Here is a 27,562-nt window from a genome sequence, read left to right as displayed (position 1 = left end):
CATCTGGCATGGTTTTTAAGTCGCTAGGCCCAGGACTCGAACAGCACAGCCAGCCATGTGGGACCAGTCACCTTAATTAACCACCAGGCTATGAGTTGGTCTGTTTATGATAACTGTTAAATGAAGGGAAAAAAATATCAAAATGTAATGTATAAATAATGTTTAGATATAGATAGTGTATATATATATATATCCTAAATAATAGGAGATACTCCAGAAAATCAGTAGTGGTTAACTCAAGGTGGTAAGATTTGGGGATCATGATGACTTTTTTATTTTGCATGGTTTTCTCTATTGTCCAATTTTTCCCAGTGGCTACCTCTTGTTTTTATTGCTTGTATTCCTTACCTTTCACTTTTCTAAGTGAGAATTTCTTCAGATCTCATCAGAACTCAAATCTTTGAAAACGAGTGTAACCATCGTAAAGGGTAAGAATGAATAAACAAATTAACCGGAACCCCATAAAATTTATTTGGCCAGGAAAAAAAGAATCAAAGTAATCATCCTGACTGCATGAAATAACCCTTAGGTGGCAAAGTGCTCCTTCCAGCTCACTGGTGAGAGGCCGGGCTGGGCCACGGTTCTCCTGTTAGATAAGGATCTTTAAAATCCTTTCTGGGTGGGTCTGAAGATCCCAGCAGCGAGGCTAGCTGGAGCTGTGGATACAATTCTTACTGTTGTGTCTTGTGTACACAGAAAGCAGATACTCTGGAGTTCAGTCTTTTCTTTTGAATTGCAAGGTTCAAAAAGAAAACCCTTGCTGATAAACTTCGGAATGAGCTTGGAGAAATTAGGCTGTTACAGTCTGTGGTTTTAACTTCCTCCTTGAAAGAGATACTGCTCCTGCTTAAAGATTTTCCAAAGCAGCAAGTTATTGCTGTGGAAACAAGAGTAACAAGTATGAAGTGACAACATCCTAATAGATACATTGAAATAGCACTTTTCTCCCTGTTTTAACTGAGCCCGCCATTTTCAACCACCAGAATGCCTGAATGAGACTGCTAATTAGGTAGTCCGGGTGTCCTAAACATTGCTGTGGGAACAGCAGTTGGCATAGTAGTTAAGGTGTTGGATTCTCACATGGTTGACCATGGTTCAAATCCCGAATCTGGTGGCTTGCTTTCTCACTTTCCCTCTTGCTCTCTTTCTCTCTCTGGTGAGTGTGCATGACCTCTAACACATTTTCTTTTTTAAATGATAAATAAAATAAATTTAGAAAAAATGCTAACATAAACAGTATTTGTCATATTACAAATTTCACAATCCTCTGAGTTCTCTGGTACAGTCATTCAACTTGACATATGAGGAAAAAGGCTTAAAGAGATCAAATATGACCCAAAGCCATATGTCAGGGAAGTAAAAGAGCCAGAATTACAAACAGGAGCTGCCTGTCTGGAAAGTTCACGGCCCTAACCATTGGACTGCATCACCTCAGCACAGCCAGTGGCTACAAACCAAGGACCAAAACGGTATACATTGTGTCAGATCACGTCTTTCCACCTCTGCATTCCCAACCTGTCCCTCAACCATCTCCACTACTGCCCTCTTACACACTGGCAATGGTGAGCAGGGCAGGTCTGCAACTATTAACAAAGATTGCCTTACACAAGGTCAGGCGGCAAATTTACTACCATCCCCACAGGCGTCGATTCATGTTCCCACTGCGCCAACTCCTGGCCCCCAGTTTGGTTCCTGAGTAGACATGAAAGATGGTGGAATGGATGGGTCAAAGATGGGTCAAGGATTTTACTTATTTATTTTAAAGAATTGTTTTATGTAACTATTTATTTATTCTTAATTTGACCAGAGAGGGACAGAGCAAGAGAATGAGCGAGAAAGAAAAAGAGAGAGAGAGAAAGTGAGAAAGCAAGCCACCAGGTCTGGGACTCAAACCATGGTTGGCCATGAGGGATTCCAGTGTCCTTAAGCACCACACCACCTGCTGGGCCCAGGTCCAGGATTTTCATCTTGGGGACTATGAGAAAATTACCGGTATTTGCCAAAAGTAGGGAAATTGGAAAGAGCTGCTGCTTCCTCCCTACCCCTAAGGGAAATGAGCAGTGGGCGGGAACTGAGTGTTTTATTTTGGACTTGCACGTTTTAAGATGATACTATGACACTGCAGAAGAACACTGCGGTTGTGGGGGGCGTGTGAGACTGTGGTGTCAGTGGGGAACAAAGACTGAAGACAGGCAGGAATTGCCAGGATGGTGATGGAGTCCGGAGCAGAGAGACTGACAGAGCAAGAGAATGAGCGAGAAAGAAAAAGAGAGAGAGAGAAAGTGAGAAAGCAAGCCACCAGGTCTGGGACTCAAACCATGGTTGGCCATGAGGGATTCCAGTGTCCTTAAGCACCACACCACCTGCTGGGCCCAGGTCCAGGATTTTCATCTTGGGGACTATGAGAAAATTACCGGTATTTGCCAAAAGTAGGGAAATTGGAAAGAGCTGCTGCTTCCTCCCTACCCCTAAGGGAAATGAGCAGTGGGCGGGAACTGAGTGTTTTATTTTGGACTTGCACGTTTTAAGATGATACTATGACACTGCAGAAGAACACTGCGGTTGTGGGGGGCGTGTGAGACTGTGGTGTCAGTGGGGAACAAAGACTGAAGACAGGCAGGAATTGCCAGGATGGTGATGGAGTCCGGAGCAGAGAGACTAGAAAACATGCTAAGGATGAGAGTGCAGAAAGGGCTGACTGTGCGGGACAAGGAGAAGGACGAGAACCAGAGCTGACAATTCGTATAAGTATGTCCCATGCAGTGTCCGAAGCATATTTATACTAAAAATAAATACTCACTATTTACCTCAAAGAGATACTTAACTGGGCAGTCTGTATTTTATCTGACAACTCTGCCAGACTGTGAGTCCAGATCAGCTTTTGTCTGCTTGGCCATTCAGGTTAATGCAAGCTAGCAAGCCCATGGCACGAAATGAGAACTAATATAAAATGGCATCTCTGAGACTGACTTCCACTTGAACTCACCTGGAGATGCTGGTAGTACGGGTGGCAGAAGACAGGACGTTCGCATTTCCCAGAGAATGGAGCATGCAGGTGTAGCTAACTCTGAACAAAATTATACTTGTGCTTGCTCTGTTCTGAATGTTTATGTCCCCCAAATATCTTTGAAATTTTTATGATTTATTCTTTGAGTGAAAGAAGAAGAGAGAGAGAGAGAGATAGTAGCCTTGCCAAGGCCTTGCCACTGCCATGTAGTCCCAGCTTTAACCATCCCCAGATGATGGGCACGCACATGCCAGGTGTACTCAGAGAGGTCTGTAGATGTGAAATGATAACCTTCCCATGGGGGTCTGTCACAGTGTCACATTTTAATACCAACTGACCCCTTCCCCTAAAAGTACATATTGAAATCCCTACTTCCAAGATGGCGTTCAGAGGGGAGGCCTTTGAGAGGTCGTTAGGCAGGGAATTAGTGCTTTTATCAAAGAGGCTCAAGATATATCTCTTGCCCCTTCTACTCCGTGAGGACATGGCATGAAGCCACAGTCTATGAGCTAGAAAGCAGCCCTCCCCAGAGATCAAATCTGCCTTATAGTAAAATGCAGGAAGTAAGAAATGAAATTGTTAAGAGAAAAAGAAGCAGACCTTAAAGACTTGGAAAATTCTCAGCCTGACTACATTGCAAAACCAAGAAGGCATATTTAGAATCGAAGTGTGACTAGACTATTGCTTGATAAAGAGGTGTTATATTTTATGAGCAGAAACACTGCCAGTTTGAACTAAAGGCGATGGGACAAAATGAAAGAAGGCTATCTGATCGTTTTTTTGTATTCTGCAGAATAGATAAAATGCCACTACAATCATGCACTGCCGAACAATGTTTCAGTCAGCAAACCACACAGACCACAGCTGTCAAAAGGAGCACGTAGGCTACGTATAGCCTAGGTTTGCAGCAGGCTATGACGTGGGGGTGTGTGTACATACACTCTATGATGCTTGCATGGTGACAAAATCCCTTCATGATGCTTGCATGGTGACAAAATCCCTTCCTCTACACATTCCTCAGAACATATCCTCCTCACTCAGCGCCACACGGCTGTATTGGCTGAGAACATACGCTATTAAAAACAAACAAACGAACAAACAAAAAACCAGGAAAGAATGACACTAAAGGCAACTCAAAAATCACCAGGGCTGTACCCATGGCTTCCATATGCAGGACCAACTTCTATGTCTCAACAGGCCACAGTGACACCTGTAGTAGCTGGCATTTCCAGATGTTGAACTCCTCTATTTTTTTTTTCAAACTGTAATTTCTTTTGTCCTGTTCATCTGCTACTATCTACTCCCTAAGTACCACACGATGATCCCTCATAGTGTTTGTTCCATGCCGAGTCCTAAAGACTGATTGTAAATAGAGTATAAAGTCTCCCTGAAGTAGGCTCCTTCCGGAGTCTGGGGAAGAGGCACGGTGCAGCCTGACATTTCTGTCTTCTCGAAATTAGCTGAAACCTTTCGTTGCTGGTGTTCTCTTCTTGTTTTCTTTATTATTTAAAATGTTTGCACTTTTTTCCTTTACTGCCATTGAAATGATGCCTTGGGAAGGAGAAAATAAAGAAATGCATTTGGCAGTTCGTCATTTGTCCATAAAATCTCTGGAGAGGCTTATAATGTTAAGAAAGCTATTTTGGGTGTTTTCTGGATTAAAGGAGGAAGAATAAGTGAGATAAATAAAAAACCAACAGAGGGTCTTTTTTTTTTTTTGAGAGGTTTTTGCTATAGGGCACGTGTACTCACCAGAAAGACAGAGAGAGACAGAGAGATAGAAAGCGAGAAATCACCCCCGGCGGGGGGGATGGACACACCGCAATCCCTTCTCCTCCATTCTCCTCTCGGGATCTTGGGCACACACGCACACGTGCCCGGCGTGAGTTTAAGCCACAGGGTCCAGGACTCCAACTGCGATCGGCTACATGGGAGTCCAGAGACATAGCCATTACGCTAACTGCTGGTCCGGAGGGTCTTTTTTTCTTTAGCAAGGCATTCTGTATGTGTGGCATTTGCATATTTCTCTCTTCTCAGATCATAAGCATCTCTACCTACATTTGCCATATAATGTGATAGCTAATCCTATGTCAATCTGACTGGGTCACAGAATGCCTGGATATTTGTCAAATATTATCTTGGGTGTGTCAGGAGAGTGTTTTAGGGTAAGATTAACTTTTTTTTTTCCAGGATATTTTTGCTATAGGATGCATGCACTAGCTGGAGAGACAGAGAGAAACAGAGATAGAAAGTGAGAAACCACCTCCTGCCCCAGGGGGATGGCCATGCTGCAATCCCTTCTCCTCTATTGTCCTCTAGAGATTTTGGCCACATATGCACATGTGCCTGTGTGATTTCAAATTGCCAGGCCTGGGACTCGAACTGTGGTCAACTATGTGGGGATCCAGTGATGTAACCTTTATGCCATCTGCTGGTCCTTTAAGATTAACATTTTAATCAGTAGATTGAGTAAAGCAGATTGCCTTCCTGGTGGAGATGACTCTCATCCAATCAGGCTCAAATGAAACTAAGAGGCTGACCTTCCAATGAGTACGAGAGAAATTCTCTTGCCTGGCTTCTGAGCAGGGACATTGGTCTTTTCTTGCCTTCTGACTTGAATTCAAACATTGGCTGTTCTTGAGACTCAAGGCTGCCAGCTTTCAGAATGGAGCTATACTATTGGTTCTCCTGGGTCTCAGTCTCCTAACTGCAGATCTTGGGACTTCTCAGCCTCTAATTCCTCACAGTAAATCTCTCCCTTCTCTCTCTCACTCATTTTCTCTCTCTATCTCTCTCTGTCTCCACACACACTCATACCCACACCTTGTTTGTTCGATTTCTCTGGAGATCCTTCACTTATACAGACAAGCATGTATATAACACACCTCTAGAGAAATAGGCAGACTCAAACTCGATACATCACAGAACCTATCTCACAGTTTAACACTCTAAAATAATAATTATTCTATGTATTTTAGAAGATTTTTTTAGAATTATTTTGTTTAACTTTATTATTATTAGTATTTTCAATTCGATCAGAGAAAGACAGAGGGAGAGAGAGAGAGAGAATGAGAAAGCAAGCCACCAGGTCCAGAACTTGAACTTGAACTTGAACTGGGAGTCCAGTGCCTTTAACCATCACGTCACCTGACCACACGTGCTCATCAGAGAAAGACAGAGAGAGGGAAAGTGAGAAATCACCCCCTAGAGGGTATGGATGGCCATGCTGCCACCTCTCTCCTCCACTCTCCTCTCAGGATTTTGGACATGCACACACACACACCTGGTGTGATTTTTAAGGCACTGGGTCCAAGACTCAAACCACAGCCAGGTATGCGGGAATCTAGCTCCTTAACTTCCATGCCACTTGTTTGGTCCTATTAATTGTTTTATCTATTTTTAAAAAATAATTATTGGGACCAGCAGATGGTGTAATGGCTACATCACTGGACTTGCATGTAGTCGACCGTGGTTCAAGTCCCTGACCAGTGGGCACGTGTGGATCCCGAGAGGAGAATAGAGGAGAAGGGATTGTGGCGTGGCCATCCCCCCGGGGGGTGATTTCTCGCTTTCTCTCTGTCTCTGTCTTTCTGGTGAGCACATATGCCCTATAGCAAAAACCTCTCAAAAAAACCAAAAAACAAAAAACAAAAAATCTAGGTCAAATTAAAAACAAGTAAATAAAGTTAAATAAGGAAATTTTCATTAATTTTAAAATTATTTTTAAAATACTACTATTTATTATTATTATTAAATTTGCAATAGGGTGCATGCACTCACCAGGGACATATGAGAGAGAGAGAGAGAGAGAGAAAGCAAGCTGCCAGGTTCAGGACTTGAACTGTGGTTGAACATGTGAGAGTTCAGTGACTTAAACACCCACCACCTGCTAGCCCCAGGAGAATTATTTTTAAGACAAATTGCTATGGACTAAATGTTTGTATCTCCGCAAAATCATATACTGATCCCTAATCCCCAGTGTGATGGTAGTAGGAGGTGGAGCCTTTAGGAGGTAAGCAGGTCAGAGGGTGGAATCCTCATGATGGAATCAGTGTTCTGATAAGAAGAGACACAGAGAGCTCTCTTTCTCTCTCTGTTCCCCACCGTATGAGGGACAAAGAGAACATGGTCACATACGAACCAAGAAGAGTACTCTGATCAGACACTGAATCTTGGCCAACTCAGGCTCCAGAGCCATGGGAAGCGCATGTGTGTTATTTAAGCCACTCAGTCTGCAGACTTCTGTTACGGCAGCCTGAATGCATGTAAGCACAGCATAACATCCAGTTTGCTTGAGATGAGCTCTTAGTGAGGACTGGACTTGGGAGAGCAGAGGGCCTGCTGTACCGTCAGTCTCAATGCAGTAGCAGAGGAGACTGGGAGACAGGAAAGAGAACTGCAGTTTCCTGCATTAGGGCCCAGCTCTCTCAAGTGGAAGTTCTAGCAGGTGCCAGAGTCAGGAAAGAAAACAATCCACACATCCATCAGACAAGTGAATGGCAAGTCTTGCCTAGCTACACTTCACATCATCCTCAGAGGCATGACATTTACCAACATATAAGAATTGGTGCTTGGGCCAACAGTGGCATGGTAAGATGCTGGATTCCCTCATAGCTGACTGTGGTTCAAGTCCCGGCCGGACCTGGTAGCTTGTTTTCTCTCTGTCTCTCTCTTTTTTTTCTCTCTCTGTGCTGAGCATATGTTCCCTATAGAGAAAATTGAAAAACCAATAATAAATAAATAAATAAATAATTTGTTTCTTCTTTTTTTTTCTTTAGAGAGATTTTTGTTATAGGATGTATGCACTCACTATAAAAACAGAGAGAGAGAGACAGAAAGCAGGAAATCATCCTCGGGGGGAATGGCCATGCTGCAATCCCTTCTCCTCCATTCTCCTCTCAGGATTTTGAGCACACAAGCACATGTGCCCAGTGTGTTTCAAGCCACCGGGTCCAGGACTCAAACCGCACTTGACTACGAAGGAATCCAGTGATGTAACCAGCCATCTGCTGGTCTCCAAAAACTAACTTGTTTAGGAGGGAGATCTCACAGAATCTCTCCAAGCACGAAATGCACAGAGTCCTTTACTCTATCCTTCTATGTCTAAGTTGGTACAGGATTGCACACTTCATAGACACATGTACGAGGAAATATTACCCCAAAGTTTTCCAATGCCACAGGGCATGGGCATAGAAAAAGATCTGGAAGTTCCGTAAACGGTTCATGGTGCTTATTTCTAGGCAAAGAAGAGTGCGTTGAAAGTGGACTTTATATTACTACAAGGGTGCTTTACTAAGTTCTGGAAAAAATAGAATTAACCTATGAATTAATTTGGATGCCAAAAAAATTCAAATCCATGCATTGTTTTCTCATGATATGCATTTTCTTTTCTTTTTCTTATCTTTTATTTATTTATTTATTTATTTCCCAGAGGGGGCATACACTCACTGGAGAGAGGAGGGGAGCGAGAAAGCAGCCCCCATGGGAAATTATCACACCACAATTCCTTCCATTTGGGGCATGCACGCACACACGTGTTGCAGTTTCTCAAGTTCCTGGGTCCTAGACTCGAACCACATGATTCTCATACAGGATGCAGCCACCTGAAGTACCATGCCACAGATGGCCCCATCATCTGCATTTTCCGTGAACGTTTTGGAGACCATTTGTGTATGTGTTTACATATCTCCCATAAAGTGTCTAGCACTTTGTTCTGATGTATACTCGGTAAATATTTGTTCCATAAACAGATGGCTATCTATTGAGTGAAAACAGACATGCCTTATTACTGCAGCTAAAGTAGAATTTCTAAAAGAGTAAAATCAGGAATCTCATACAAATATAAAATGAACATGTCAAAATGTTTATTTAATGCATTGATTATGAAGGAACCAGAGATATTAAAATTAGTTCAAATGATATTTTGACTTACAATGATTTATGTCCTCTACTGGATAAAATTTGCTTACGTTGCTATGAACAAGAACCATCTGCACAGTGATCCATTTCTCACAGATTAATTTTTATCTTTACAGAGTTGTAAAATAGCCTACTTCATCAAAAACAATCAAAGGTGCATCCTCTTATCAGATCAACAACTCTTACCACATCCAATAAGCATATCCAAGCCTCGCTGAAAGAACAGCCAGGAATCTCTTTTGCTCATTTCCAACACTTTGTCAATGTCCCTGACACTGCTGTTAACAATCATCTATGGGGTCAGCAGGTGGTGTGGTGGTTAAGGTACTGGACTCCCACACAACCAACCACCGTTCGAGTCCCAGACTTGGTGGCTTGCTTTCTCACTTTCCCTTTCTCTCTCTCTGGTCAAATTTAAAAATAATAAGCAATAAAAATAAATAAATAAATAAATAATCATTTTATTTAACTTTATTTATTTATTTATTTATTTTAATTTGACCAGAGAAGGACAGAGGGTTGGAAGGGGAGTGAGAAAGCAAGCTGCCAGGTCCAGGACTCAAACCACAGTTATCCATGTGGGAGTCCAGTCCCTTAGCCACCATGTCATTTACTGGCCACAATAAATAATTTTTTATTTTAAAATAAAATCATCTCTGTTCTTTATGTTTGGGAATATTTATGAGTCTCTTTTCTAATATTCATCAACAATTCCAGAGTTCTAAATAATCTTTAAAATCTACATATAGATAGATAGATATTACTGATTCATTTTTTTAACAAGATGGCCAAGTGAAAAGGTAGTCTATATTTGCTTTGCAAGTCAGGTCATTCAAAGCTTGGCCTTACGAAAATCTCACCGTGTACAAGCATAAAATGTTTTCATTGCACCACGACTCTCCTCCTCAGACGTACTGGAAATAACCTGGTAGAACCTGTTTAGAGTAAATCATTTTGACGGCTGTTCCTTAAACATGACTATTGTACTTACACTCTGCTAATATGTTGCTGAAGCCAGGTTTGGTAACAATAAATAAATTAACTAATACAAATGAAACAAAAACTGTTACCATGTTAGGTCTCCCTTAAACATCTTAGTCTCACCTCATCTTCAACTCCTGGTCCACCCAAAGATGCTCCAATAGATGGCCTCTTGTGGGCTCTTCCCAGCTGCCTGGAGGCCACAGTGAGAACCACAGTCCCTTTCTCCTCCAAGTCATCAATCTCTCCCAGTCAAATGCAGAAAAATGAATCAGGTATTGAATGATCCAGGCATAAATTATGGTTAAGAGAAAGGAGATTATGAAAATTATGAGATTAATTTAATCTCCACTCTATTTGGGATATAAATATTAATTTAGAAAGCAAAATCAATAAGAACGCTATAGATATGATTAAAATATTTTTAAAGAATTATTTTATTTAACTTTATTTATTTACTCATCTATTTTGTATTTTAATTTGACCAGAGAGAGACAGAGAGAGAAAGAGGGAAGAGAGAAAGTGAGAAAGCAAACTGCAAGGTCTGGCCATGTGTGAGTCTAGTGCCCTTAACCACCACGCCACCTGCCAGCTCCAATTAAAATACTTTTTAGTAAATCATCTGTGAGAAAAGAAGAACCACAGACAATAAATCTTTCCAGAAATATATCTGACTTAAAGATCCTTTGTAATATACAGGAATAAGATAAAGTCACTAATGCACAATTTCTGTGGACCGACGATCTCTCTCTCTGTGCTGGTTTGTGAAGTTACTCTAACCCATTTCGTCATTTCTACCCCCTCACCAAAGCTGTATCAGCATTTCCTTCTCTTCTTCTTCTTTTTTCCCCAGTCTTCTGGAGTGTCGTGATTCAGTGAGTCAAATAGCATCTCCTTGAGAAATGCAGCACTTCATCACATAAATGATAGTAATAGTACATCACTTGTGTAGCTCTTTGCCATGGCCAGGCACTAAGTATTTTACATGCGTGTTTATGTGTGTGTGTGTGTGTGTGTGCATTTGTATACTTGTTCTTTTTTAGATTTTTTTTTTTTTTTTTTTTTTTTTTTTTTTCATTATCGGTTTGGCCTTTTCCAAGAGGAAAGTGAGAAGTCATCCTTCAGGAGGATGGCCATGCCACAGTCCCTTCTCCTCCATTTTCCTCTTGGGATTTTGGATGCATGTACAAGCACCTGATTTTTTTTTTTTTTTTTTTTTTTTGGAGAGGGTTTTGCTATAGGGCATATGTGCTCACCAGACAGAGACAGAGAGACAGAAAGTGAGAAATCACCCCCCAGAGGGGATGGCCTTCTCCTCCATTCTCCTCTCGGGATCTTGGGCACACACGCACACGCGCCCGGCGTGAGTTTAAGCCACCGGGTCCAGGACTCGAACTGTGGTCGACTACGTGGGAGTCCAGCGGCATAGCCATTATGCTAACTGCTGGTCCCACGGGTCTGGGACTTGAACCGCAGTCAACTACATGGGAGTCCAGTGATGTACCCATTACACCATCTGCTGTTCCCTTTTTTTCCCTGATGTGATTTTTAAGCTACCAGGTCTGGGACTTGAACTGTAGCGTTGACCACGTGGGATCTAGTTCCTTAACCCCCACTCCACCTGCTGGCCCATATTTTACATATAATAACCAATTTCATCTTTGTAAGAATCCAAGAGGAAAATATAGCCCATATCTCATTTGCTCATGACACCTTAGCACAGAGGGGTTTAGCAACTTGACTGAAGTCAGTAGGTGGCAGAGCTGGGATTTGAACCCAGGCTGGATTCAGAATCTATGTCTTGGTTGTAACAAATTACTCTCCTTAGAAATGACTTGTTTCTGTTACTAGATATGTGCACTATCTCGTGAACCAGGCACAATTCGAAGTATAAAGCCTTCAGTTTCAATCTCCAAATTTCTCCCTAACCCTGAGCAGTTGACATTCTGAGCCTCAGATATTTTTTCCTAGTAGAATGGGTATGAGAGTGTTTGTCACGCTCACCTTATAGGTCACTGAGTAGGACGAATGAATGAGTACGTGAGAGTGCTGTGTAACGTGTTATGTAAAGAGTTATTACGTAAACTTTGAATTGGCATGTCAGTTAGGGTACACCCCAGCTGTGTGTGATGACAACATTGCCTACAGTAAATTAGGTCACAGCTAAATAGGGTGGCGCTGTGAGTGGAACCCAGGGTTACGGGACGCTGATCCTTCTAACTGCACTGCCGCACTCCTCCCACACGCGCTTGCTGAAACGCTTGCTATGCACGTTGGCCCGTACGGTTAAACTGAGGATGTAAAGGTACGCTGTCCTTTAAGATTTCCCGCACAGTGTCTCTCTGGTAGGCCGAAATCAGAAATCCCGACCGCCAACTTACAAATGGAGTTGTCAGCGGGTAACGGGGAGAGGTGGGCCAGGTGACAAAAGCTTTAATGTGGGTATCCAAACAACCAGAAAGCTTCGGATGATTTCTTCCTGCCCTGGCACACCGGACATTCCAGCCAGGCTCTCTGAGTGCCTGATGGGGAGGGCAGCTCAAGTTCCCACACGAGAAGGGAATGCTCGTCAGTCGGGAACACTCTGAGGCCACTCGGGGAGAGACCGGTAATGGTGTCTTCTCTTACACTCGTTCCACTCTGGCCAGGTGTCTCCCTGTTTTATTCATAGTACTTCAGGCAAAAGTGAAGGTAAAAGAAAAAAAAGTAACTAAAATAAAAACCATGGGCTGCCTCTGTAGCCTAGTTGTTAAGGGAGCCAGATTCCCCACAGCCCGCACAGTTCGAATCCTGGCCCTGGTGACTTGAAATACACACTTGGCATGTGCATGTTCATGGCCCAAATCCCAACAGGATAGAGAATTGAAGAAACAGGGATTGCAATGTGACCACACCCCACTGAGGATGCTTTCTCTCCTTCCCAATCTTGTTCTCTCATTCTCTTACTCTCTCTCAAGCGCGCACAGCAACCTCCGGCAATTAAAAAAATAAATTTAATTGCGACTAGCAGGTGGCATGGTGGTTAAGGCCCTGGATTCCCATGTGGTTGACTGCTGTAAAGCCCAGACCAGGGGGCTTGAAACTCACTCTGGGCAGGTGTGTGTGGGTGCCCAATATCCCAAGAAGAAAATGGAGGAGAAGGGATTGTGGAATGGTCATCCCTCTGGGGGTTGATTTCTTGTTTTCTGTCTCTCTGAGGAGCACACGTGCCCTATAGCAAAAATTGCTTTTAAAAATTAATTAATTAAATGCAAACCATGTAAATAAATAATGTTAGCAATCTCTCTCGCCCTTTAAGCACATCCTTTGATAAGAGTTATGAATAATTCCAGTATCACGGAAGTGGAAAATCTGTAAATTACCCAGGAAGGATCGGCCAAGTGTGAGCTATAGTGATGAGGCTCGCGTGTGTGCTGGGGTTACCGCGATGCCCTGGAGCAGGTTCAGTTATGGTAAAACTAACAGGGGAGACCTTCAACACCGTTACACACCAGATTGCAGGTGACCAAACAAAATACGATAAATTTAGAGAATGAAAGTTTGTTGAATAAAGAAAGGAGACATAAAAATCAAAAAGAAAGAAAAAGGAGGGGCTTGTGCGGCGGGGGGAGTGAGGATTCTGGAGGCCGGCTTCGAGATGAGGAACCCAGGCCTGGAGAGGTGAAAGGATGAGTTGCCCAAGTCACACAGCTCATTAGGTAGCAGAGCTGAGATTAGAACTCAAGTTTCCTGCCTCCCAAGATTGTTAAAATCAGTCTGCTGAAGCAACCCCCCAGCGACTTCTTGAAGCAAATCATCGGACGGCAAGTTGTGGTAAAATTAAATTCTGGAGTGGATTATCAAGAAAGACACCAAGAGAGCAATAATTTTCAGAATTGGATATATTTTCTATGAAATTCTTTTCTATGTTTTGATTTTTTTGTGTGTGATGTACTTTGTCCTGTTTCATAATGGTTGGTGAGTTTTTAACTGACATGTAAGATAAACGTATAGAAGTGTGGATTTAATTGTAAAAAAATTCTTTGACTCTTAAATTTCAGTCATTTTCTTTTACCTCTGTGTTGGTGTACAGAGTGCCGAAAGAATAAACAAAAATGACAAAAAAAAAAAAAAAAGGAATAAAAGAACATGGCAAGTCAGAGCATAAAGTTGAGAAATTTTGGTTGTGGTTAAATACGTGACAATATCCCTCAAAACGTAAAAGCCATTACTTGAACTCTTTGAATACTTATTAAATCAGTCTTTCTCGAGCCAGCAGATGAAGCCAGCAGATGAAGTCGCAGTTGAAGAGCTGGACCCCACGTGACTGACTTCACGGTTTGTATCCCAGACCCAGTGGCTCAGAAAATGCTCTGCGCACATGTGAGTACATGCGTGCCCAAAACCTTGAGGGGAGAATGGAGGAGAAGGGATTGTGGCATGGCCACCCCCCCAGGGGGTGATTTCTCACTTTCCTTCTCTGTGTCTCTTCGGAGGGTGCAAGTACGCTATAGCAAAAAAAAAATCTTTAAAAACAATCTATCTTTCTCTTTTTCATATAAAGTGAAGAATGAAGAAAACTGAGTACCTGTTAAGTGTAATGCAGACCTTTTTATTTAAAAAAAATAAACATTGGGGCTGGCGGGTGGCACAGCCGCTGGGGTGCTGGAATCCCACATGGCTAACCATAGTTTGAGTCCTGGACCTGGTAGCTTGTTTTCTCACTTTCCCTTTCTCTCTCTCTCTGACTCTCTCTGGTCAAATTAAAAATAATAATAATATGGGGCCAGCAGGTGGCGTGGTGATTAAGGGCACTGGACTCCCACTTGACTGACCCTAGTTCAAGTCCCAAACTGGGTGGCTTGCTTTCTCATCTTCTCTCTCTCTCTCCTCCTCTCTGGTCAAATTAAAATAAATAAATAAATAAATAAAGTTAAATAGAACAATTAAAAAACAATAATAACAAGTAAAATAAATAATTCTTTAATTATTAAAGAATTAATAAAAAAACCATAAACATTATTATTTTTGTTTTCAAAAATCCATCCTTGTTATGTGACTTTTTTCTGATTGTTTTAAAATAATTATGTATTTATTTTTATTTACTATTATTTTGCTTTTTTATTTTGCATTGGGGTACATGTACTCACCAGAAAGAGACAGAGAAAGAGGGAAAGTGTAAAAGCAAGCCACCAGGTCCAGCACTTGAACCGTGGTCAACCATGTGGGAATCCAGTGCCTTAACCACCACACTACCTGCTGGCCCTGATGTCTAATTTCTTAAGCACTTCATTTTTCTTTAGAACTGTATTTCATAGTAAAGAACATTGTTGACAATTTCCTATTAATACATACTTTCAAAATAACCAGTGGAGCGAATTTCAAATGTGTACAACATAATGGAATGTTATATGTTGAAGGTGCTGCATATGTTTACACCCTCCGTTTGTTACACACTGTATCCACACTTTAAAAACCATACTGTGCCCTACACAAATGTATAAGACTATATGTAAATGAGAAATTACGATAATAAATAAATAGAAAACCCATCAGTGTTTTGCTGTTCTCTTGTTTTACCGCACCTCTGCCTCCACTCACTTCACTCACTTTCTCTCTAAGCTCTGTGACTCCCTGAGGCTGGGGGCTGGTGCTATGGAGAGACTGTCATCTATAAAGATGAATAAACTATAAAATAACTCTTTAAAAACAATAAATAAATAGATGAAATTTTAAAAAAGGAGCCAGTAGATGGCTTAAGGGTGCTGGACTTCCACATGGACAACTGTGGTTCAACTCCCAGAACTGGTGTCTTGCTTTCTCACTTTCCCTCTCTCTGTGTCCCTCTCTGGTCAAATTTTTAAAAATAAATAACATTAGATAAAAATATATATATATTTTTAAAAAGATGAATAAGCTATATCTATGTAAAAAAAAATTTTTTTTTTCTGTTCTCACAACACAACAATCAACACAAGACTTCTGTGACCTCTGGTCACCAAGGATGTGCAGGGATTTCTCCACACTAACAACCACTCGACTCTCCCGATTTTGCAGCAGTCACCAGCTGGGTGTCCTCTAACCCAGCACAGTTCTGACACTGAAACTGGAGAGAGCGCCAGACCCCACAGATGGAAGGCTCAGTCCCCCAAGATGCCCATGCTGCAGATGCCAATCACAAGCCCCACGGGGTTTTCCCTGGGATTTGAACCACTGGCTGTCATTTGGGGTTCCCGCAAACCTCCTCAGGTTTGATTAGCTTACTAGAGTGGCCCCCAGAACTCAGGGAAATACAGTCCTTATGTTTTCCAGGTTGTTATAAAGGATACAGATAAACAGCCAGATGAAAGAGCTGCAGAGGGAAGGCATGTGAGAAGGGCAGAGTGCCTGGGCCTCACCTGGGTGTGCCACCTCCCAGGAACCTCCATGTGTCTGGCTATCTGGAAGCTCTTTGAACCCTACTCTTTCAGGGTTTATGGAGGCCTCATTACATAGGCATGGATTAAATCACTGATCATTGGTAATCAGCTTGACCTTCAGCCTCTCTTCCCTCCCTGGAGGTTGGGAGTGAGTAGGGCTGAAAGTCTTCTATCCTGTCGTGGTCTTTTTGGTGACCATCTCCCACACTGAAGCTACCCAGGGGCTGCCAACCATCAATCAACTCATTAGCACACAGAAAGACACCTTATTTTGGCAATTCCAGCAGTTTTAGACCGGAAATGGGACAAAGACGAAATTTATATTTTATAATATTGCTGTCTACCCCCATCTTTGTACACAGATTTTTTTTTCCTTTTTTTAAAATAAAATAATTTCCTTTAGTTTTATTTATTATTATTATTATTGTTATTAAATTTGACCAAAGAGAGACAGAGAGAGAGAGGGAGAGTGAGAAAGCAAGCTATTAGATCTGGGACTCAAACCATGGTCGGCCATATGGGAGTCCAGTGCCTTACCCATCACACCAACTGCAGGCCCCTATACATGGATTTCTTATGTCAAAGGGGTATACAACTCTGGGGTCAGACAATGGCACAGCACTGATGCAACTGGACTCACATTGGAGGTTCTCTAGTTCACGTCCTAGGTTCGCATTTGAGCCTCCCTATGCATGCCATGCAGGCATGCGCCTACAATTCTGATAGGCTAAGGCTGGGGGTGGATTGTGGCATGAGGACTCTCTCGATATTTCTCTCTTTCTCATATGTAAAGGAAATAAATAAACATTTTTTGGGGGGTGAGGAGGGGAGATGTTTTGGTTAGAGGGCCTGTGTGCTCACCAGAAAGAGAGAGACAGAGAGACAGAAAGCTAGAAATCATCCCGCTGGGGGAGGATGGTCACACCGCAATCCCTTCTCCTCCATTCTCCTCTCGGGATCTTGGGCATGCACGCACACGCGCCGGGCATGAGTTTTAAGTCACCAGGTCTGGGACACGAACCGCAGTCAACTATGTGGGAGTCCCGCGACATAGCCATTACACTAACTGCTGGTTCCCAATCTGACGCTTTTTTAACCTCCTTCAAGTATGGTGGCATCCTTCCAAATAGGATGCTGTCCGTTAACTGCCGTCAACATCTCAAGAAGTGGTTTGTTGGTCATTTGAGAACTGTTTGTAAAACACTGCCCGGGTGTCCACAGAATCCAGCAGCTCCACAGAGTTCCAGAGTCCATCTTGGGGGAAAGTGGCTTCCTGCTGGGAAAGCCTCCTTGCGTTCCTCACGTGGCACTTTCCTTATAAGGCATCTCTATTTAAATGTACATGTTATTATTATTATTATTTAAATTTGCTACAGGGCACATGCACTCACCAGAGAGATAAAGACAGAAAGGGAAAGTGAGAAAGCAAGCCACCAGGTGCGAGACCTGAACCATGGTTGGCCATGTGCGAGTCCAGTCCCCCAGCCCTCACACCCCCTCCCGGTGCCAAGTCATCTCCATTTTACTGTGGAATTCTTCTGGCCACATCACCCAAGACATCATGGGCATTTCAGGTTTCCAAATTCCGTATGTCCTTCTGTCACAAGGTAGGCTCAAGTAGTATCTGATTGCAAAATAGTATGAGTGAATGTGCTCCCGTGGGAGTTCTCCAGTGCAAGGTCTCCGTCAGCACCATGCCTCTGTCTGAGAGAACTGTCCATGCCAGCACTCCGGCTTCTCTGCATCTTACTGGTTCAAACAGCATTGCTCAAAGGGCAGGTTTACGTGCCTCACTTCACAGTGCTAGGTAGGAGACGTGTTCCCCGGCAGGCAGAATGCTCATCCAGGTACCGCATTTAGGTAAAGGACACAAGGCTTCTTTACATTAAGCCTGTTTCACTTTATGACTTTAATAATCTCGTACCCTTACCTCTTTAATGTTCTCTCAGTTTAACTGTGCCTGCGTCAGGGCTTGGCTGGTGGCTCTGGGTACCACCGTGTGGGGCCCCTCCCTGTACCAAGGAGTCCCTGAATGTCTCCTTAGCACACTGTCGTCATTTTACCCACTTCTGTGCATAGGGAAACTGAGCAGCAAGCCTCAGGGGGCTTTCTAAACTGTTTTTCTACAGTCAGGTTATGGGGTGGTGAGCACATTAAAGGGACACCCTTAGCCACAGTGTTTTCCGTGACCTGAGTAATGGATAGATTCAGCGGGTGAATTACCTTGGTTATTACAAACCCAGTCCTGGGGCCGGCAGGTGGTGTAGTGATTATGTCACTGGACTCCCACATAGCTGACCACAGCCTGAGGTCCAGACCGGTGGCTTGAAAATCATGCCAGGTGTGCATGTGTATGTGTGTGTGTGCTGAAGATTCCAGGAAGAGAATAGAGGAGAAAGGATTGTGGTATGGCCAACCCCCCACCACTGGGGGGAGGGGTGATTTATCATTTCTCACTTTCCTTCTCACTGTCTCTCTCTCTCTGTACCCTAAGGCAAACAATTCCAAAAACCAAACCAAAACAAAAAAGTCCTATAATGGCTTGCATCTGAAGCATATGAGGTATTGACATAGGATGGGAGTGTAGAGCTACGTTGTATAAAACCCTTGGTTCTTTGGGTCCAGACCACTAAAATTAGAGACTTGTCCCTAGGTGCAAAATAAAGCCACAACCACAATGTAAGTATGGAAAAAAAAAGGAGAGAGAGAATTTAATAGGGAAAAAAGATTTTAGAAAAGAAGTAAACCCGAAAGACTTTTGGGCAGGCAAGCTGCTAGGTAGCAACTGAGTTTGGAACTGGTTTGGGTGTCATTTTTATTACCAGAGGTGATAATGAATATTTAACACTGGGAGGTCTGTCACACTATGATGCTCTTTAAATTCCTGGGCTTCTTCCTGCTCTCTCACAGGTGAAGAGTTTGAGGAATTTGAATACGTAACTGCGCATGCCCAGTGTGAGCCACAATGATAGCATCCTTATTAGGATGAACTGCCCAATTAGTTTATCTCCCCAGTGGGAATCAGGACATTGACCAAAATGTCTGGTTGGGTCTTTTTGTATTTATGAGGAATGATAAGAGGGAAATTTACAGTCATCCCTATGTGTCTTCCTCAGGTACCAAGGAAGAAAAATGGTATTTGTCTCGCCTTCCCGGCACCAGGAGCTGAGTGGGAAGAAGGCGTTTTCATGGAGGGTCTGGTTGTAACTCCTGAGATGTTGTGATTGGTGTGACCTGTGTCCTTCTGCTATTTTTTAGGGCTGTGGCTCATTATGAGCTACCTGCCTACCACAGTATTTCACCTGGGGCATTCCACGTGGCATTTATAAGTCAACTTGGACAGTCCCTCTTCTCAGGGCCAACATATAGCAGCTATTACAGTGGCTTTTATGCAGTCCTCCATGCTGTCTAGGCCCTTGGGAATAGCTTCCCCTGTGTCTGGATCATGTATAGCCATCTGGGACTGTCCAATAGTGAGCTGTGGGTTCCTGTATCAATCCAGACATACTCTTTTACTTTTTACTTTGTAGCATTTGAAACTAAATACATGGCTCTTAAAGCAGTTACTCTTACAATCTACTTTAGTGAAGGTTCCTAAGGCTGAGACCTAGCTACAAAATGAAACAATCCCTTCACACTGTACTTTCTGGTTTCAATAGTTTCCTGGTTTTGCCCTTATCCCTCATTGACTAGCTCCTTGGGAACAACGGGTCTTCAAGGTACCTGCTGCTGTCCCTGCAGATTTTCCTGAGCCAGAGTAGGGCAGCTTTGAGGCTAGTGGCCAAAGCTCAGACTTAAACTCAGACCAGTGGAGCGTGGTCTAGCACCAAAGTCTAATCCAGCACTCTTTTTTTATTTTTGGAGAGGTTTTTGCTATAGGGTCCGTGCACTCGCCAGAAAGACAGAGAGAGACAGAGAGACAGAAAGCGAGAAATCACCTCCCGGGGGGATGGCCATGCTGCAATCTCTTCTCCTCCATGAGCCCGGTGTGAGTTTAAGACACCGGGTCTGGGACTCAAATTGCAGTCAACTACATGGGAGTCCAGTGACATAGCCATTCCATCAGCTGCTGGTCCCGTAATCCAACACTCTTTTAATTTCATTTTAGGAATTACAGCTATCAATAACCAAATAACTGAATATTTTATTTTTAAGAATTATTTAATTTTATTCCTTGTTATTATTATTATTTTTTCAATTTGACCACAGAGCAGCACAGAGAGAGGGGGAAATTGAGAAAGCAAGCCACTGAGTCCAGGACTTGAACCGCAGTCAGCCATGTGGAAGTCTGGTGTGTCAACCACTGCGCCATCTGCTGGTCTGAATATTTCTCTTTTTTTTTCTTATTAGTTTGTGTACCTTGTGCATCTTGTGAACCAGCCCCAGAAACTAGATCCACCTCTAAATTCCACTGGTGACTTTTTAACCTTCGTAACAGAGATGGTATAGCTGCTCCTCCATGCCATGGGGGACCAGCGGGCTGCCCAGAAATCACAGGTCCCTTACCCCCCAACCTCCCCTTATCCTTTCTCTTCTCAAACCACATACTTATATGAACTCAAGCCAGCCTGGCAAATCCCACTTTAAAAATTTATTATAGTTTGATATAGTGCCCATCTAGATAGAGAGAGAAATCACCTTTCCACCTCCCATGGATAGTGACACTATAACGGCCCTCCTCCATTCTCCTCTTAGATCTTGGACATGCATGCACATGTGCCCAGTGTGAATTTTAAGCTGCTGAGTCCGGGACTCAAACCACACAGTTGACCATGTACGATCCAGCTGTCTCAACCTCCACACTCTCTAGCTGGCTCAAAATCCCACTTTTTATACTAATTTTATAGAAAAGGCAAATTCTTTTTCTTCTACTCTCACACCACAAGAGACACAGACTTCAGTCACAAGAAGTGCGTAAAGAAGGTGAGCAGGTGGCATGGTGGCTAAGGTATTGGATTCCCACATGGCCGATAGTCCGTTAGTCCTGGACTCAGTGGCTTGATAAATCACAACAAATAAATAAGTAAACGTCAGAAGAAGTGGAGAGAAACATCCAATGGATCAATTTTCCAGATTCTGTAGTAAATTCAATCTGGATGTGCTGTAGTTCAATTCTGAGATTATCTACCTTACCTGGAGATCCCAGATGTCACAGACTGAGGGTCCAGATGCACAAACTGCCCCAACTTCAGACGTCAGCCACCAACCTAGGTAGTTTCAGCTACATCTCGGACTCTTCAGACACGGCCGCATGCCTAGCTGTTTAGAAGCTTTGCAGACTTGTCCTTCCGTGTGTGTTTACTTCTGTTGGAGGGCACATGTACTCACTGTAGAGAGATAGAGACAGAGACAGAGAGAGAGAGAGATGAAGCACTCCCATGGGGAATGGTTGTGCTACAACCCCTTTTCCTCCATTTCTTTCTCCTTTCAGGATTCTGGGTGCTCTCACATGCACACGCATGCACGCACACACACACACACACACATGCACGCACATACAGTGTGTTTTTCAAGTCACTGGGCCAGGGATTCCAACTGCATGGTCTGCCATGTGTGTTCAAGTTGCTTTAATCATCATGCCATGGACTGGCCCGTTTTGGGTTTTTATGGAGGTTTCATTACATAGGCATGGTTAAGTCATTGGCTATTGGCGACCACCTTAACCCTCAGTCCCTCTCCCTGCCAGGAGGGGAGACCTGTAACTTCCAACCATTTCTTTTTGCCTTGGTCTTTTGGGTGACCACCCCTCATCCTGAAGCTGCCTAGGTAACTGCCAGCCACCAGGCAACTCATTAGCCTACAAAAAGATATTTACTGCTTTGGAGATTCCAAGGATTTTAAAATGTGTATTGCAGAAAGTGGGGACCAAAACAAATATATAGTTACCAATATTGCATTGCATTTCCTGCTATCTGGGCTCAATCTAACCATGAAGGGGAAAGAAATGGCTTTCTCCACTGAAATCCAGGAAACAGCAGAGCTTTGGGAAGCACAAGTTAAGGTAGCAAACACTTTTTGGCTGTCCACCATGGTCCCCTTTTCTTGGGCTAGGGAATACTGTTTCTTCTGTCCTATACTATGCTCCTCTGATCACTCTCGCCACACCACTCAGCTGCTCCACTCTCTCCTTTTTTCCCCCCTCCGGCAAAAAAGGGAGGAGAAAGTCAAGAGAAGCTGTGAGGTTCACTGGGAGAAGGGAAAGACCACACTTCTCAGGTACCTATGCTAAGTTCCCTCTTTTAGAACGATGCACCCAAGGCCAACTGGTGGCACAGTGGGAATAGAACTCAGGCTTCTTGACTTTCGGGGTTGGGGGGGCTAGAATGAAGGACTTCTTTTTAAAATTATTTAACTGTATTATTATTATTATTTTACAATTTGCTATAGGGCATGCACACTCACCAGAGAAAGGCAGAGAAAGAGATGGAAAGAGAGCAAGCAGCCAGGTTTGGGACTCAAACCACAGTCAGCCATGTGGGAAATCCAGCACCCTAACCACCCTGCCACCTGCCAGCTCCAGAATGAAGGATGTTTGATTATTTTTATTGGGTGATGTGGAGTAGCCATCACTGCTTTTAATAGCCTTAACTACCTTCTTGCCTGCTGGGTAGTCTTCCTTTCTGATCTTCCAAAGAAATGGAGAAAAACTGATTAACCTAGCTACTCCATAGTGCTCTGTTCCTTGGGAAAAAACACACTATGTCCATCACTCAAAGGAATTATTTTCATATCTTCTGTCATTTTCGTTATTTTACCCACAGGGAACACATTGAAACTAAGAACACACTTGAATAGATTTACTGAAATATTACTTGTTTGTCTGTTTAACTACAACCTGGTTTTGTTCACCCTAATCAGTCTTAAGAGAAATAACCTGAGGGAACAGATGGCATAATAGTTACATCATTGGACTCCCATGTAGTCAACTGCTGTTCGAGTCCCAGATCCAGTGACTTAAACTCATGGCAGGTGCATATGTGCGTGTGCTCAAAATCCTGAGAGAAGAAGGGATTGCAGTGTGGCCATTCCTCCTGGGGGGTAATTTCTCACTTTCTGTCTCTCTCTGTTTCTCCAGTGAGTTCATGCACCCTATAGCAAAACTCTCTTTAAAAAACAAAACCAGCCATTACCCTAATGGTTAAGGGAGTTGGAACCCACATGTCTGACTACAATTCAAATTTCAACCCCAGTGTTTTGAAAACATGCTGGGCACATGTGTGAGCATGCTTCAGATCCCAACGGGATGGAGAAGTGGAGCAGGGTGGGACTGCAGTGTGACCATATTACCCTGGAGGAAGCTTTCTCCTCTCTCTCTCTCTGGCCAGCACAAATGCCCTCTGGGAATGAAAAAATAAGCAAACGACTACCTTCTAACTGTCTTATGTCCGGAGCGGTATGTCACAGGCCTGCTACCCCACCCCCATGTTTTGTTTTTGGCGGTGTTTTCGAATGATGGCCTGGCCTACGAAAGACAGACCTAGTATATTTGCCTGCAGAGGGCTGAGTGACATCAGGTTGGCTCCAGCTGCAGAAAGAGCCATTGGAGCTGTGTGGCTCTAGTCAGCCAATTAGAATCCTGGCAGTGGCACTCCTTATCTGCCATGAAGGGGAAAGAAATGGCTTTCTCCACTGAAATCCAGGAAACAGCAGAGCTTTGGGAAGCACAAGTTAAGGTAGCAAACACTTTTTGGCTGTCCACCATGGTCCCCTTTTCTTGGGCTAGGGAATACTGTTTCTTCTGTCCTATACTATGCTCCTCTGATCACTCTCGCCACACCACTCAGCTGCTCCACTCTCTCCTTTTTTCCCCCCTCCGGCAAAAAAGGGAGGAGAAAGTCAAGAGAAGCTGTGAGGTTCACTGGGAGAAGGGAAAGACCACACTTCTCAGGTACCTATGCTAAGTTCCCTCTTTTAGAGGCATGAGGGACAGAGAGGGCTGAATTCTGTTTATGTGAGAGGTGGACGGGACCACACACTCTACTTACTACCCATTTTATAGCTGGTAACACTGAGGCTTAACGATGCACCCAAGGCCAACTGGTGGCACAGTGGGAATAGAACTCAGGCTTCTTGACTTTCGGGGTTGGGGGGGCTAGAATGAAGGACTTCTTTTTAAAATTATTTAACTGTATTATTATTATTATTTTACAATTTGCTATAGGGCATGCACACTCACCAGAGAAAGGCAGAGAAAGAGATGGAAAGAGAGCAAGCAGCCAGGTTTGGGACTCAAACCACAGTCAGCCATGTGGGAAATCCAGCACCCTAACCACCCTGCCACCTGCCAGCTCCAGAATGAAGGATGTTTGATTATTTTTATTGGGTGATGTGGAGTAGCCATCACTGCTTTTAATAGCCTTAACTACCTTCTTGCCTGCTGGGTAGTCTTCCTTTCTGATCTTCCAAAGAAATGGAGAAAAACTGATTAACCTAGCTACTCCATAGTGCTCTGTTCCTTGGGAAAAAACACACTATGTCCATCACTCAAAGGAATTATTTTCATATCTTCTGTCATTTTCGTTATTTTACCCACAGGGAACACATTGAAACTAAGAACACACTTGAATAGATTTACTGAAATATTACTTGTTTGTCTGTTTAACTACAACCTGGTTTTGTTCACCCTAATCAGTCTTAAGAGAAATAACCTGAGGGAACAGATGGCATAATAGTTACATCATTGGACTCCCATGTAGTCAACTGCTGTTCGAGTCCCAGATCCAGTGACTTAAACTCATGGCAGGTGCATATGTGCGTGTGCTCAAAATCCTGAGAGAAGAAGGGATTGCAGTGTGGCCATTCCTCCTGGGGGGTAATTTCTCACTTTCTGTCTCTCTCTGTTTCTCCAGTGAGTTCATGCACCCTATAGCAAAACTCTCTTTAAAAAACAAAACCAGCCATTACCCTAATGGTTAAGGGAGTTGGAACCCACATGTCTGACTACAATTCAAATTTCAACCCCAGTGTTTTGAAAACATGCTGGGCACATGTGTGAGCATGCTTCAGATCCCAACGGGATGGAGAAGTGGAGCAGGGTGGGACTGCAGTGTGACCATATTACCCTGGAGGAAGCTTTCTCCTCTCTCTCTCTCTGGCCAGCACAAATGCCCTCTGGGAATGAAAAAATAAGCAAACGACTACCTTCTAACTGTCTTATGTCCGGAGCGGTATGTCACAGGCCTGCTACCCCACCCCCATGTTTTGTTTTTGGCGGTGTTTTCGAATGATGGCCTGGCCTACGAAAGACAGACCTAGTATATTTGCCTGCAGAGGGCTGAGTGACATCAGGTTGGCTCCAGCTGCAGAAAGAGCCATTGGAGCTGTGTGGCTCTAGTCAGCCAATTAGAATCCTGGCAGTGGCACTCCTTATCTGCATAGAGGTCTACTTGAAGATTTGGGTGGGTGGGACAGCGGAATACTTCCTACTCCTGTGATGCAGGCCTCCCTGAGTATAACCGGCACGAGTGTGCCTGTGAATCTGGCAGGCTGAGGCTAAGGGCAGATCGTGTGGGCAGGATCTTGTCAGGGGTGCTGTCTCTCTCTCGCTGTCTCTCTACAGAATACACAAATAAATCTATTTTTAAAAGTTGAGATGAGAGGGAACCAGCAGGTGGCACAGTGGTTAAGGCGCTGGACACTCCCACATGAGCTGACCATGGTTCGCGGCCTGGACCTGGTGTCTTGCTTTCTCACTTTCTTTCTCTCTCTCTCTCTGGTCAAATTAAAATAAAATGAATGAATCAATAAAAGGAAATAAATAATTCTCTTTTTAAAAAGTTGAGGTGAGAGACCTTCCTCTCCAAAGACCCTCTGTTTTCTGTTAGGGGAGGCAGGTTTGAGTGTTACCTCTGTGCCATGCATCAAAACTTTCCATGTTCTCTTTTGCAGTCCTGGGGCTTTCAGTGTTCCGACTACGGTGTGCATCAGGTGAGGGACCCATTTGGGTTTGGTATCAAAATTATGCTTTCTTGGGACCAGTAGTTAGCGTAATGGCTATGTTGCTGGACTCCCATGTAGTCAACCATGGTTTGAGTCCCAGACCTGTGGTTTAAACTCACGCCAGGCACGAGTGCGCGCATGCCCAAGATCCCGAGAGGAGAATGGAGAAGGGATTGCAGTGTGACCATCCCCCCTGGGGAGTGATTTCTTGCTTTCTGTCTCTCTGTCTCTCTCTTTCTGGCGAGCATACACACCCTATAGCAAAAACCTCTCAAAAAAAAAAGTAAGCTCCTCTCTTAAAAGATTTGATACAAAAATCAAGAACATTCTAAAATAAAGCTTTTTTTCATCAGACTTTTTAAAAAAAATTATGCTTTCTTGACATCCTTGAAACCATGGTTATCGAAATCGAATCCACAGCTTAAAGGAAGATATGTTGGGGCCAACAGGTCGTGTGACAGTTAAGGTGCTGGATATGACTAACTGTGGTTTGGGTTCTGGATCTGGCAGATTGAAAATCACACTGGGTTCGTGTGTGCACATGCCCAAAATTCCAAGAGGAGGGTGGCGGAGAAGGGATTACAGATGGTCATCATCTCCCCCCTCCACCCACCCCCACGGTGATGTCTCACTTCATCTCTTTCCGGTGGGAGCACCCTATGGGGAGCCATCTTAAAAAAAAATGGATGTGTTCGGTGAGGTGAAATGATGTCCTTATGTTGTTTCTCAATGAATTTGACTTTGACTTTTGTTTTTGCTCATTAAAACTCCAGAACAACATGTTACTTAATTTTGCTGCCAGTAATGACCTTGAGGAATTTGTAACGCTGCACTATTTCTGTAAAGCACTGTCCTGTGTGTGTGAAGGCTGCCTCTCTCTCTTTTTTTTCCCATGTGTCAGCTTGTCAGTAAGGACCAGGTGGTGGATACATGTCAAGAAAACTAATCACCTTCTAACAGGATTTGGACTGGACTTAATGCGGATCCTGTTCCAGCTTTAGTAGCCCAAAGCCAACGGCTGCTCAGCGACTCTCTGGTTGGCCACTGCACCCCAGGCATGGCAGACTGTCTTCCGACCCCAGATATTTTGTTATGCTGGGTACCTTGGAGACAAAGCTCCGGTGTGTGATGAAAACTTCTGGCCAACCCAGCCCTGGACGCTCAGAAAGGCAGACGCATCTCCTATTTTCAAGGTGATGACACAGGGCTGGAATGTCGCGGAGCCACGTTCGTCCTGCCAGACAAGTTTCTGCTTCCGGACGCCTCGGATCCTCCGCCGCGCCGCGCCACGCCACGCCACGCCACGGCGCGTCCAGCT

General features: G+C 43.7%; 1 long non-coding RNA gene across 2 annotated transcripts in view; it reads right to left on the bottom strand.

Moving 5' to 3' along the window:
- Positions 1-27,535, bottom strand: part of LOC106734334 (uncharacterized) — a 71,039-nt gene extending 43,504 nt beyond the window's left edge. For both annotated transcript variants that reach the window (XR_001369994.2, XR_003548529.1), the window contains exons 1-2: positions 27,348-27,535; positions 21,439-21,632 (exon numbers count right to left, since the gene is read on the bottom strand). This is a non-coding gene — a long non-coding RNA (uncharacterized LOC106734334). The remainder of the gene's footprint in view (positions 1-21,438; positions 21,633-27,347) is intronic.
- Positions 27,536-27,562: the final 27 nt, after the last annotated feature.

Source organism: Tupaia chinensis, unplaced genomic scaffold (genome assembly GCF_000334495.1).
Source record: "Tupaia chinensis unplaced genomic scaffold, TupChi_1.0 Scaffold000094_1, whole genome shotgun sequence".
Taxonomy (NCBI): Eukaryota; Metazoa; Chordata; class Mammalia; order Scandentia; family Tupaiidae; genus Tupaia; species Tupaia belangeri.
Note: the sequence above shows the minus strand (reverse complement) of the source record. Positions and strands in the feature narration are given on the sequence as shown.